We start from the raw sequence: 15,308 nt of genomic DNA on the forward strand, positions 1-15,308 counted from the left end.
TATCATAAATGTAGCCCCACATTGATACTGCTAATGTAAATGATGACAACCTGAGCTGACTAAAGCCGCTACTGTTCCAAAACAAAGTCTCGTTGACATCGGCTAGAGAGACGTATGCTCTTCAGATACCAAGATCATCAGCCTAGATACAATCCCTATTAAATACCAACTTCCCCAGGCACTTTGGAAAGCTGGTATCCAGAATTTTCAACGCTTTGAGCACTATGGGGATTGCTCATTTCTTTAAGGCTGTTGGGTATGGATTTGTGTTCATTTTCCAGACTGTCTTCGGAGTCATTCCTTTGGCCATCCATTCACTCTTTTCAAGTGTGTTTGGTGGTTTTCCTGTTATTTTGGCATTAGTAGGCGGAATACTGCTGCTATTTCTTATGATTCGCAGTGGTTGTGTCTTTCCAGCTACGCGAAGCAATGGAGCCACTGCCACCAGCTCAACTGTGCCATGTACGCATGGTTCAGGTCTTTAATGCTCCGTTGCTGGAAGAGTTGGAGTGTGATTGGTCATTGTCATTCCAACCAGTCCTATGGTGCATGCAGCCTGTCTTTCGCTGCATGTGGTGCCTCTTCGAATATTTGCCTACTGTGTGCCTTGCTGTTACGCCAGTGCCTCCTGTGGACCAAGCACTGCTGCTGTCCCTGATGAGGGTTCATCCACGATCGTGTCCCTTGAGGCTAAGGCTGATTCGTGATGCCACTTATGAGCCACCCTGGTGAACGATCTGGCCCTCTTGGCGCTGTGGAGAGTGCCACTTCTGCAGGTGGACCTGCTCAACAGACTTCCGTGCACTACTGCTGTGTGGACCCGTCTGTCTACCCCGTCATCAATCTAACATCTGACGATGTGGCCTCTTTCCTGAGGTCCTTTCCATTCAATGGCTTCGAAGATGCTCTTCAAGATCAAGACTATTGTTAGAACGATTTGATGATTGGCTTCTCTTACCAAATCCAACGTTTTCATTTATTGCCCTTCCTTTAGCCTGCTGTGCTTGTCATGGTCGACATTTAATCATTTTGTAAGTTTTTAGCTGTTTTTTGACATGTTTTTTTTGTTTAATTAATTTTTTTGCTATTTTTTATGATTTTAGCTTTTTTAGTCCAGGGCACTTTAACCCCTTAGCTGCTGGGCCTTTCCCCCCCCAGTGCAAAGCCCTTTTTTGGCTATTTGGGGTAGTTCGCGCTTAGGGCTTCATAACTTTTTGTCCACATAAGCTAACCACGCCAAATTTGCGTCCTTTTTCTCCAACATCCTAGGGATTCTAATGGTACCCAGAGTTGGTGGTTTCCCCTGGAGGAGACCAAGAAAATAGCCAAAATACAGTGAAAATGTAGTTTTTTCCAAAAAAATGGGAAAAAAGGGCTGCCGAAGAAGGCTTGTGGTTTTTTCCCTGAAAATGCCATCAACAAAGGGTTTCTGGTGCTGAAATCACTATCTTCCCACCTTTCAGGAACGGGCAGACTTGAATCAGAAAACCAAATTTTTCAACACAAATTTGGCATTTTACTGGGACATACCCCATTTCTACTATATTTGGTGCTTTCAGCCTCCTTCCAGTTAGTGACAGGAATGGGTGTGAAACCAATGCTGGATCCCGGACTGCTAAACATTTCTGAAAACTAGACAAAATTCTGAATTCAGCAAGGAGTCATTTGTGTAGATCCTACAAGGATTTCCTACAGAAAATAACAGCTGAAATAAAAAAATATTGAAATTGAGCTGAAAACAACAGCCATTTTTCTTTATGTTTTACTCTGTAACTTTTTCCTGCGATGTCAGATTTCTGAAAGCAATATACCGTTTTGTCTGATGGACTCTTCTGGTTGCGGGGATATAAAGGGCTTGTAGGTTCATCAAGAACCCTAGGTACCCAGAGCCAATAAATGAGCTGCACCCTGCAGTTGGTTTTCATTCTATACTGGGTATACAGCAATTCATTTGCTGAAATATGAAGAGTGAAAAAGAGGTATCAAGAAAACCTTTGCATTTCCAAAATGGGATCAAGATAAGGTTTTGAGGAGCAGTGGTTATTTGCACATCGCTGAATTCCGAGGTGCCCATACTAGCATGTGAATTGCAGGGCATTTCTCAAATAGACGTCTTTTTTACACACTCTCTTATATTTGGAAGGAAAAAATGTAGAGAAAGATAAGGGGCAATAACACTTGTTTTGCTATTCTGTGTTCCCCCAAGTCTCCCGATAAAAATGATACCTCACTTGTGTGGGTAGGCCTAGTGCCCGCGACAGGAAATGCCCCAAAACACAACATGGACACATCCTATTTCTTTTATAGAAAACACAGCTGTTTTTTCCAAAGTGCCTACCTGTAGATTTTGGCCTCTAGCTCAGCCGGCACATAGGGAAACCTACGAAACCTGTGCATTTCTGAAAACTAGAGACCTAGGGGAATCCAAGGAGGGGTGACTTGCGGGGCTCGGACCAGGTTCTGTTACCCAGAATCCTTTGCAAACCTCAAAAAGTGGCTAAAAAAACAAGTTTTCCTCACATTTCGGTGACAGAAAGTTCTGGAATCTGAGAGGAGCCACAAATTTCCTTCCACCTGGCATTCCCCCAAGTCTCCCGATAAAAATGATACCTCACTTGTGTGGGTAGGCCTAGCGCCCGCGACAGGAAACGCCCCAAAGCGCAATGTGGACACATCCAAATTTTTGGAAGAAAACAGAGGTGTTTTTTGAGAAGTGCCTACCTGTAGATTTTGGCCTCTAGCTCAGCCGGCACCTAGGGAAACCTACCAAACCTGTGCATTTCTGAAAACTAGAGACCTAGGGCAATCCAAGGAGGGGTGACTCGCGGGGCTCGGACCAGGTTCTGTTACCCAGAATCCTTTGCAAACCTCAAAAAGTGGCTAAAAAAAACAAGTTTTCCTCACATTTCGGTGACAGAAAGTTCTGGAATCTGAGAGGAGCCACAAATTTCCTTCCACCCGGCGTTCCCCCAAGTCTCCCGATAAAAATGATACCTCACTTGTGTGGGTAGGCCTAGCGCCCGCGACAAGAAACGCCCCAAAGCGCAACGTGGACACATCAAAATGTTTGGAAGAAAACAGAGGTGTTTTTTGAGAAGTGCCTACCTGTAGATTTTGGCCTCTAGCTCAGCCGGCACCTAGGGAAACCTATCAAACCTGTGCATTTCTGAAAACTAGAGACCTAGGGCAATCCAAGGAGGGGTGACTCGCGGGGCTCGGACCAGGTTCTGTTACCCAGAATCCTTTGCAAACCTCAAAAAGTGGCTAAAAAAACAAGTTTTCCTCACATTTCGGTGACAGAAAGTTCTGGAATCTGAGAGGAGCCACAAATTTCCTTCCACCCGGCATTCCCCCAAGTCTCCCAATAAAAATGATACCTCACTTGTGTGGGTAGGCCTAGCGCCCGCGACAGGAAACGCCCCAAAGCGCAACGTGGACACATCAAAATTTTGGGAAGAAAACAAAGGTGTTTTTTGAGAAGTGCCTACCTGTAGATTTTGGCCTCTAGCTCAGCTGGCACCTAGGGAAACCTACCAAACCTGTGCATTTCTGAAAACTAGAGACCTAGGGCAATCCAAGGAGGGGTGACTCGCGGGGCTCGGACCAGGTTCTGTTACCCAGAATCCTTTGCAAACCTCAAAAAGTGGCTAAAAAAACATTTTTCCTCACATTTCGGTGACAGAAAGTTCTGGAATCTGAGAGGAGCCACAAATTTCCTTCCACCTGGCATTCCCCCAAGTCTCCCGATAAAAATGATACCTCACTTGTGTGGGTAGGCCTAGCGCCCGCGACAGGAAACGCCCCAAAGCTCAATGTGGACACATCCAAATTTTTGGAAGAAAACAGAGGTGTTTTTTGAGAAGTGCCTACCTGTAGATTTTGGCCTCTAGCTCAGCCGGCACCTAGGGAAACCAACCAAACCTGTGCATTTCTGAAATCTAGAGACCTAGGGCAATCCAAGGAGGGGTGACTCGCGGGGCTCGGACCAGGTTCTGTTACCCAGAATCCTTTGCAAACCTCAAAAAGTGGCTAAAAAAAACAAGTTTTCCTCACATTTCGGTGACAGAAAGTTCTGGAATCTGAGAGGAGCCACAAATTTCCTTCCACCCGGCGTTCCCCCAAGTCTCCCGATAAAAATGATACCTCACTTGTGTGGGTAGGCCTAGCGCCCGCGACAGGAAACGCCCCAAAGCGCAACGTGGACACATCAAAATTTTTGGAAGAAAACAGAGGTGTTTTTTGAGAAGTGCCTACCTGTAGATTTTGGCCTCTAGCTCAGCCGGCACATAGGGAAACCTACCAAACCTGTGCATATCTGAAAACTAGAGACCTAGGGGAATCCAAGGAGGGGTGACTTGCGGGGCTCGGACCAGGTTCTGTTACCCAGAATCCTTTGCAAACCTCAAAAAGTGGCCAAAAAAACAAGTTTTCCTCACATTTCGGTGACAGAAAGTTCTGGAATCTGAGAGGAGCCACAAATTTCCTTCCACCCGGCGTTCCCCTAAGTCTCCCGATAAAAATGATACCTCACTTGTGTGGGTAGGCCTAGCGCCCGCGACAGGAAATGCCCCAAAACAGAACGTGGACACATCACATTTTTTCATAGAAAACAGTGCCTACCTGTGGATTTTGGCCTCTAGCTCAGCCGGCACCTGGGGAAACCTAGCAAACCAGCACATTTTTGAAAACTAGAAACCCAGGGGAATCCAAGATGAGGTGACTTGTGGGGCTCGGACCAGGTTCTGTTACCCAGAATCCTTTGCAAACCTCAAAATGTGGCTAAAATACCACGTTTTCCACACATTTCGGTGACAGAAAGTTCTGGAATCTGAGGGGAGCCACAAATTTCCTTCCACCCAGCGTTCCCCCAAGTCTCCCGATAAATATGATACCTCACTTGTGTGGTTAGGCCTGGTGCCTGCGACAGGAATAGATCACACAACGGTCAATGTTGGTCCTTACGTGAGGAAGCTGTTGACCCTGGGGTGATCCATTCCTGACACAGGCACTAGGTGTAGGCACTCAAGTGGGGTAGTGTTTTTATCAGGACAGGTGAGGAGTCACTGGGTGGTAGGAATGTTGTGGATCCCAGCATATTCCTGTAGTTTGTGTGACAGAAATGCGAGAAAAATAGAGTTTTTTTTCAACATTTCAGCTTTGCAGGGTATTCTGGGTAAGAAAACTTTGGGGAATCCACACAAGTCACACCTCTGTGGACTCCCCCGAATGTCTAGTTTCCAGAAATGTTTGGGTTTAGTGTGTTTCTCTATATGGCCGCCGAATCCAGGACCAAAAACACAGGTGCCTGCCTTACAAAACCAGTTTGTTTTGCCATAGACAATTTTGATGTCTCCACAATATGATTTGGGTGGTGGAATTTGGGGCTGAACTAAATTGGTGAGCTCCCAAGAGAGCACTCTCTCTCTGCTTGCCGCCGCATTCACCTGCTCTCTGTGTTGGCCTAACCCACTATTACCCAGTTGCACGAACAGCTTGCGAAGGGACAGCAGGACTGTCCTCATCACCTCCCTCATAATGTACTGGAAGAGGAGTTTTCGAATGGGACTCCTCTGACTGAAAAATCACTCCCAGAGTCTGCGCCATTGTCCTATCCCTCAGATGCTGTCTCAGTATCTGATGTCTCAGTCTCTGATCCTATGTCAGAGCGGTCCTCTATAACCCGAGTGCAGGCAGCAGTCATCCATCAAGATGCCATCTCTGCTATTGGCTAAACTGTTGCTCTAAAACACTAGCCTACGTAGACAGTCACAAAATCGATGGTGTGTGTGAGATACGTGCAACAGTAGAGGCCACCTTACCTGCGCTTCTTCCCTCAATCAGCACGTACTTTCAAGACACTCAAAAAACACCTTGTCACATACCATTCGTCACAGTCTTTAGCACCTCCTGCGCCCAGTCCAACAATCATTATTGGTGCTCCCACTCCCTCCTCCTCGGATTCCCTCATTACCACCCAGCAAAAGTGCCCTTCATCTCTCCATAGACTTTACTAATGTACTCAGCTATTTACATAAAATACAGATGTGCTCTTTGCAGTAGGCATATAAACCTTCTGCGCTTCTTTATGGCACTAAAACTGCCACTAGACAAGTCAGACCCTTTTCCCCCCAGGGAAACCACACACATATTGACAAAAGTGATGTATATATGACAGCCAACCACCTGAAACTCAACTCAAGCAAAACCGAAATAATCCTCTTTGGCCCTCACCAAAAAAACCTGGGACCCCCCATGGTGGCCCACCACGCTAGGCCCTGCACCCACCCCCGCCAACTACGCACGCAACCTCAGCATCATCCTAGACTCCTCCCTCTCTATGACCCAACAAATCAACGCTCTTACCTCCTCATGCTTCAACAAACTCCGTATACTGAAAAACATTCAAATGGATCCCCACAGAGACCAGAAAAACTGTCACTCACGCACTCATCAGCAGCAGGCTTGATTACAGAAACGCCCTCTACGCCGGCACCACTCTAAAACTCAAGTGCAAACTACACGCATCCAGAACTCAGCAGCACGACTCATCCTCGACCTCCACCGACACGAACACATCTCTCCACACCTCAAATCCCTCCACTGGCTCCCCATTGACAAAAGGATCACCTTCAAGATCCTCATCCTCACACACAAATCACTCCACAACACAGGCCCTGCCTACCTCAACGAGAGTCACCTTCCACACCCCCACACGAAACGTCCGTTCAGCTGACCTCTCTCTCGCCTCTGACCCCCGCATCAAACACACCACCACCGGGGGCAGATCCTTCTCCTACATTGCACCCAAAACATGGAACGCACTCACAACCCACATTCGCAAGACCCAAAACCTACTTCTTTTCAGGAAGGGCCTCAAAACCTGGCTTTTTGAACAGTGAACCTCCTAGCCCCTTTCCCTCCCCCCCGTCCCCCCCCCCAGCGCCTTGAGACCCTCAGAGGTGAGTAGCGCGCTTTATAAATCTCTTTGATACAGATCTACCTATATATATATATATATATATAAATATATATCTACATAGATATATCTATAGATATATCCATGTACCTAGATATATCTATCTACATAGATATATATATATAGATATATACATATATATTTTTTTTAGTTGTTGTATGGTTTCCTTGGGGGCCAAAATGGCCCCCAGGGAAACCCTACAACATCTAAAAAAAAAATTGCCCCCACAGGGGGTCACCCTGCCCACGGGCGACCCCCTGTCATTTCATTTAAAAAAAAAAAAAAAAAAAATCCCCTGGGGTCCCCAGGGGGCACCTACCTTTTTTTTTAAAGAAAATTATGCCGGGGGGGGACGGCCCGTTTTCCGGGGGGGGGGGCCGCCCCCCAAAAGTGAAATCCCTGGTGTCTAGTGGGGTTTCCTGGCCCCCAATCGCAGCTCTGCTGCGATCGGGGGCCTGGAAACCGTTTCAGAAGGCCTCATAAGAAAGGGGAGACTCTCCCCTTTCTTACGAGGCCTTTTCAAAATGTTTCCTGACCCCCCCGATCGCAGCTGTGCTGCGATCGGGGGAGCCAGGAAACCTGAAAGTGTTTCCTGGCCCCCGATCGCAGCACAGCTGCGACCGGGGGCCAGGAAACACTTTCAGGAAGGCCTCGTAAGAAAGGGGAGTGTCTCCCCTTTCTTACGAGGCCTTCCTGAAAGTGTTTCCTGGCCCCCGATCGCAGCTGTGCTGCGATCGGGGGCCAGGAAACACTTTCAGGAAGGCCTTGTAAGAAAGGGCAGACTCTCCCCTTTCTTACGGGGCCTTCCCGAACGTGTAAAAGGCCGTTTTCCCCATGAAAGCAGGAAGCGGCCGCAAGGCTGCTTCCTGCTTTCATGGGGAAAACACCTTTGCAACGTCAGCGCGCCTCATGGCGCGCTGACGTCACAAAGGGGCGGGTGGGGGGCGGGGGGAGACACGGTAGCTTCCGTGTCTCCCGGGGGGGGGGAAAAAAATAAATAAATACTCGGGTGCGACGCACCCGAGGATTTATTAATGCCCTTCCTGGTGTCGGCCACTGGTCGTGACCCGCACCAGGGAGGGTGTTGCCCGCACTTAAGAGGTTAAGCTTGGATTCATTCACCTTCAGTGGCGTCATCATATGGTGTCATACTTGTTAAGGCAATGGAGAGGGTGTAATGAATTTGTGTTTTTATGGGAAGCAAGAGTTAACTTAGCCTTCTGGCTTGCGGACCTGTGCCCCCATCACCTAGTGACTTTTACCCTACTTAGCTTGCTCTGTTTTAGTGCAATTACTTAATTATATGTTCCAAGATGGCTGCATTGTTTCTAGTTAGGCCAATGTTTTAGTTTCACATTATCAGTGCCACCATGCTAAGGTGTCAATATCAAGCGACAAAGATAAACAAACTGTAGGTGTTCACATTAGATACTTTCCCTCTTCACGCCTTCGAAAAAATTGTTTACATAAATTGCCATCCCAAGCAGGTCCTGTTATCTATTGTTTGGGAACAGACCTACGTCAGGGATCCGAGCAGATCTGTATAAATGCACCTAATTTAGACAGATAGTCAGAGGGATTCTGGCCAGATGCCATCGCTGCTATTGATGCTGCACATCGCCTTGACGCTGACCCAGTCTTCGTGTCCTCACGGAGTCTGAGCTAGAAACCTCATTCCAAGGTAACAAGGGTTGGGGAGCTCTTCTCATGGACTTAGCATTGGCAGATTAGGTTTATCACACCTAGCTCTCTTTAGGTTAGGGGTTAGGTTCATCATACTAGGGTATTGGGACATATTTCACATTTCATGTCATTGAATGATGGTGGGGGTATTTGTATTAAAGACTCTTTACCATTCTGTTTCTTGCATTATTCATTATCCTTATCACTGCAGTCCATGCAACTTATCGTGGTTTGCAGTATTATTAATAAAAAACTATTAAGACTCTACTGCATCACTTTCATTGCCTGTGTGTTTGATTGAGACATGTTGTTCATGTGAGAAAGGGATAATCTCTGTTTAACCACGACACTCTCTGAGATGACACACTCTTGAGTCCATGTGTAAAGGCTGCCACGAATCACCTTTTACTGTTTGGGTTTTTGGTGAGGTACTGCTTGTGAGCCAGGAGGATTAGGACAACAGTTGCAACTTGTTGTAGGACTGACATCGTCACCTCCAAACATTAGTACTGTCTTCCTTAAGCTAGCAGTCTTGCCTAGAGCAAGAGTCAAACTACGACAAAGCCATAACTACATTTGAACATGGATTCTTCCAAAAAATTTCATTTTTTTGCTATTTTATGTACTCTGGTAAAGTGTTGTCTCAATGGAAAATCATTCAAATTATCAGTCTTCCAATGGGAACTTAGACAACACTTAGACAGGGTGGTGCTACTGAAAAGACTGCTGAAGTGGGATCAATACAGGGTTTTGGCATTTCTGGGAGATACGAGTGACCCTGACCCAGCTAACTCAGCCTTTCTGTATTAATTTCCAGTCCCCTTTAGCAGTGGTTAATTTGTGTCAGTGGTTGCTAGTGACCCCCACCAACACTCATTCTGTTAGTGTTGTGTAAACAGTGTGAGAATGGTGCTGTCCTGTTTACATCACACTAATATGTTTTTTCTGAGAGAGAGAGCTGTGCGAGCGTGAATGTTTGTGAGTCAGGGCTTTATGTGGGGTGGGTGCTCAGCACCAGAAAAAGAGACTTTGACCAGCCTCAATTTTACGAGCAAACACAGTAAACATTTCACATGTTTTACTTATGTTGTATGCTATATGTGTCTCTCTTTTCCAAAATTGTTTTCCCATATATTGTGATTCTACAGTTTTGTTTCTCATCTAACATATGAGTTTTGCATAAAGCATAGTGCAAACTGAGTTGATTTTAGATGTTGGAGTGAGTTCAGGAAGTAGATTGTTGTTCATGACAGCATAACATAGAGCTCTGGAGCTGAGGCCAAAAGCAGTTTGAGTTTCAATAGAGACAGTCATTGTGTTATAAAGATGTTCTTACTACATGCTCATCCAAGCCTTGGCCTCCCTCAAAGCACATAAAGAAATGGTCACATTTGTGCCCATTATTGTGCAGTTATTATTATACAGGAACATGTGGGAAGAAATTCGACAGGATTTGTAATTTTACTAAAGGAACTAGTCTAGGGGGGCGAAACTCCAATGACCCTCCTTGTGGGAAACTGTGCCACTCACCTTGCATGCTCACTGTAATCTAGATTTGGCATTCAAGGACACATTTATCAATTTGTGATGCAGTGAAGCCAGCCACCTTGCTGCTCTGCGTGACAGAGAAAGGGCAGCAGTGTTCCAGTGATCACCGTATTTAAAATAATAGAACACATTCCTGCTTTTAGCCAGTGCTGGCGCACAATGTGCTGACTAGCGCCAACGCAGGCACTCTTGCACCTCGGTTCGTTGTAAGCAGGATGTTTTTTGTGCAGGAAGGACCACCTTCCTCCACAAAAACAATCCTCTGAGTCAATTTCCTCTTTCTAGGTGTGCTGCAGAATGCAGCATACATAGAAAGCGAAGAAATTAGGAGAAATACACATATTTCTCCTCATTATGCCTCACATGGGGAGGAGTAGCAGTTTTGGTGCATTCCCAGGACTACCACTTGTGGTAAATATAGGAAAGTTTCAAAATCCAAGGGGGTTGAGTGGGAACACCCACAAACCACCAATGGAATGCCTCCCTGGGACAGATTAACGCAGCACAGCGATTTGTGCTGCATTGATTAACTATGTATTCATCAAGCCAGTCAGGGCACACAAGGTGGCCTTGCATGATTACATAAATAGCACTTATGGGATGCATCGCGATTGCACACCGTTGCATGGTGCGAAAGTGACGCAACGTATTAATAGATCTGGCCCTCAGTGTGCAGCAGTGGCAGTGATGGAAGTGGGTGGTAACAACGTGATAGTTGTTGTGCAGAGTTGTGAGAAAAAATTGGGGCATCTGACTTTATTTTATTAATAAATAAATGATTCACTGCCCTTTAAGTCTATCTCACTCTGATGAAACATCTGCATTACACGTGGGAAACGTCCATAGGAGTTACACAGGATTTTACCTCCAATACCAAACTTTCAGTTCTTTCATAAAGTTTGTCCAAACCAGTGGAGCTGGGCCTATTGTAGACTATTAGCACTCTTTAGCGTCCCACTGAGCTTTGCTGTCAAATATTAACCTTGGCCTCTATTCAAAACTCCAGCATGTGCCCTTTGACCTTTCCAGACACCCCATGTGCCCCATTTATGTGCCCTTCCTGCCTTTTATGAGCGGTTCCTGGAGTCAGCAGAAAGCAAGGATGGGGAGGTATCCCACTGCGTTAGTCTGTCCTGTTTGGCCAGTGTTCCAGTAAGCAACGCTCAGCAAAACCCTTAATGTCAAGCATAACGTAACGCACAGTTCGCACCACCAGAGAGATCAGATGTGCAAAACTCAAAGCGGCGGCCATTAATGCTAATTTCGAGGCCGCAGACTGTGGTGCAGCGAATTATTGGTACAGGCTTTGTGGCTTCCAGGAATCACAGGTATTAAAAACTTCGGTAGGTACAACTCAGTTTTGACACTAGAGGTGTTATTATTACTCTGCGAGCTGCTGTAAATAGCTCGACAAGAATATTTGTATATGATTTTAAAAGCCTGCCGTCTTGTGCAAGCGCTCTTCCCACCCACATATTGGTTTGATTGCTCTCGGGAGACCAAAACTGCCTGGACGGAGAGCAGCTGCTATTACTGCTCTTGGACACATGGTAGCTTTTGTGCCCTTATAAGTTAAAGGTGAGGGTTTGTCTTTCTGTGATTAACTCTGCCTGCTCCCATGCCGCGCGCATTAAAGTGGCTGCCCTGCAGAGTGGAATATTTTTGATGGCCTCCCTGCCGTGGGGGCCACCGCTGACCAAATGAGTCACTAGCTCTCAAAGCCTGAGAACGGTGGCGACGGGTGGTTTGAAAAGTGTGCAAAATAAACAAGCAAAAAAGGACAACTATGGCACACTGAGCAGGAGAAAGATTTCGTAGGTCTATTAGCAGTGGGAGGATGAGACCTTCAGCAGCTGTTACTTTCATTAGTCCAACTGCAAGCACCTGCGGAGTCTTCTTCGTGTAGCGGGAAGCTACTTACAGGAGAGCACATCTTTCATATGGGGAACGATTATAAACACAATAGTAGATACATGGATACACAAGTCACAGAACTAAAAACTATTTTGATCACCTGTGCTAACCTATTGCCACCTGTAGGAAATCTGCCTTTTCTGCGTGGTCATCCTAGTTTTTTCTCCTTTTGCTGAAACCTATATTTTTGATGGCTTTACAGCTCTGTACACTTTATCCCTGTTAACCAGCAGTAAAGTTCCTCTGCTCCCCATTTTAGCAAAATGTACCCAGGGCTTGCAAGGTAAATGTCACTAGTGGATTGTAGTACCTGCTTTCCATCCACTACTGTGGACGTCCAAACATGCCTTCAGGCACACCATTGTAGCTTCACTGTAGCAGGGTAAAAACTACAATTTGACCTGTCAAATAAACCCTTTTGACAAGTAAAAACTGCCCTTTTAAATGTCAATGTCACCCCTATGCAGACCTTGTAGCCCACAAAGCAGGACAGGGTGCATTGTATTGAAAATAAGAATATGTAGAAATCTAATGTTAACAAGTCCCTACAGTGATTAGCACTCAAAAGTCATTTTCACTGTGACAGGCCTAGCTGTCCTATGTAGAAAACCTGAGTATAGATTAAAATACAAATACTGTATTTTGGGAATGGTATAAGCTACAAAAATAATTAAACAACAATTTTAAATAGGTATTAAAATCCAATTCAGTGGTGGTCGGATTTTTAATACTTGTTAAGGAAAAGTTACTTTTAGAAAGTTTCCTTATCCCTGCCTGGAGTTCCTAGGGGCAATGTGCATTGGCTCTCTAGCTTCTCTCAGTCAGTAATTAGCTTTGAATAGGTATGATATTCCTTCAGGGAGCAAACAATAGGTTTACCTTAATGGGCATAGATGACTCCACTAAATATACAGGGTGCAGAGCTGTGGGCATCCTTTGTGACACCACGGTGTCACATCTTGTTTGGCAGGTCTACTTAGTTCACTTATTACACTTGAAGGGGGACAGAACATGATGCCAAGACAATTCTTGTGGATCCGCTGCCTGGTTCCTGAAGGGCTCTGCTTTTTTCCTACCTGATTTGTGTCTCAGGCTTTACATCTAACTCTTGTGGCATACTTAAACGGAAAAAAAATATGATGCCAATACAATTCTTGTGGATCCTCTTTCTGGTTGCTGAAGGAGTCTGCTTTTGATCTATCAGACTTCTGTCTCTGGGTTAATTCTGGTTACAGTGGCTGCCTCAAACTGCATATTAGAGTTAAATGTGGAAGGACACTAAAATTACTATAGTGCAACCACCTCCCCCCCACACACACAGCCCCCAGAACCTAAGCTTATTGTAAGACTTTTGCCATAGTGAGAATACCCAATGCAGTTGGGTTGGCCTTGGAAGCTTTTATCCTATTGCTTGGGTGAGCCCAGAAGGTATTTTCATCCACTAGCAGGTTCCATGAATAATGCAGCACCTCCAGATACCCACTTCATAACATTTTCTTAATCTGCAGAAGATCAGAAGAAGACGGGACCTGCTATTTGTGACCTAAGAGGAGCCTTGAAAGACTGCACCTGCTCCCTCTTGTACCCAGGACAAAGACATAGGCCCTCATTATGACTTTGGCTGTATTTTCAGAAGACCGCCAAAGCCACGAGTGCCAGAAGACTGGCAGTGCTGGCAATCTTCTGCCCAACCTAATTATGAGTACTGAAGGATTTCTGCCACAAATTGGGCAGAAATCCTCCAGTAGTCGTGCTGGCGGTCGGTGGCGCAGGGGCAGTTCCACCACCAGCCCACCCCACCAAAAGGACTCCGCCAGCCATATTACGACCTGTAATACTGCCTGGTAGTGTCTTGATGGGTGGGTGGTGCCGGCGGTGGAAGAGCCTGTTCGCGTTCCCTTCCGTACGACCTCCTCGCCGGACAAGGTAAGTCGATCGTCTGACAGGGGAAAGGGGTGGAGGGTATGGGGTGTTGTGTGTGCTTGTGTGAGTGGGTGTTGTCTGCGTGTGTGAATGTAAGTGTGTATGCGTGTGTGTATGGGTGTTTGAATGCATGTGTGTGTATGGGTGTTTGAATGCGTGTGTGTATGGGTGTTTGAATGGGTGCGTGTATGCGTGTGTGTATGGGTGTTTGAATGCATGTGTGTATGCGCTTGTATGGGTGCTGAATGCATTATTTGAATGCATGTGTGTATGGGTGCTTGAATGCGTGTGGGTGAATGCGTTTTTTAATGCATGTGAGTAAATGCGTGTATGTATGTGTAGGTGAATGAGTGTATGCGGGGTTCTTGTCGGTGTGTATGCGGGGAGGGAGTGCTGTTCTGGAAGGGGGTGCTGTTCTGGAAGGGGGTGCTGGTATGGAGTGGGGTGGGGGGTACTGGGTGTGCAGGGGTGGCTTTGGGGAGTCATCTGCCAGTGACAGGAAAGACATTTCATACTATGGTGCCTCCAGCCAGTCAAGCGCCCTGTTTCCTTCTTGTGCAAGTGAAAAATTGTGTGCACCTGACCTGAAGCCACTGGAGGGCACTACATGAGCATCAGCTAAATTTAACATGGGCACAATTACCCTTGAGCCATTAAATTTGGCTCCTTAACTGCCTTTCCACCAACTCTCGCATGGCGGTGTCCCCACCAGGAACAGGTCTGCAGACAGGTAGGTCGTAATTGGATGGGCGGTGAGCTGGGTGGGACCTACATGGACCGGCTCTGCCTCTGTCACCGCAGCGGTAGCAGAAATGTCAGCAGTGGTGGCCCTGAGGCGGTGCGACTGCCGAAATCATAATCAGGCGGTCTGACCACTGAAAACTCGACGGCGGAACACTTCCCACTGTGATCATAACCAGGCCCCAGGTAAGAAGCTAAAATCTTTGACCAGGACAAACTTGGCTGGTGTATCGTATCCCCCACCCCCCTTCATCGCAGCCAGCTTCAAATTTCACCTAGGTCCTGGTCCTCTGTGACCAGTGACTATCACTGGCACTTTGTGATTTTTGGTGCTATTTCTACTCAAAACTTTAAAAATCCATGTCATATATTTGGTTTCCCTTATTGGAGTTTGGTGTCGTTTAGTTTATTAAATTTACTTCATTTTTATAATTTAGTATTTTTTTTTTTTTTTGCATTTTGAATCATTCAAGTTTTGGTGCTCTATAAATACTTTCCACATTACCCTAAGTTAAGTCTTTCT

Source organism: Pleurodeles waltl, chromosome 7 (genome assembly GCF_031143425.1).
Source record: "Pleurodeles waltl isolate 20211129_DDA chromosome 7, aPleWal1.hap1.20221129, whole genome shotgun sequence".
NCBI lineage: Eukaryota > Metazoa > Chordata > Amphibia > Caudata > Salamandridae > Pleurodeles > Pleurodeles waltl.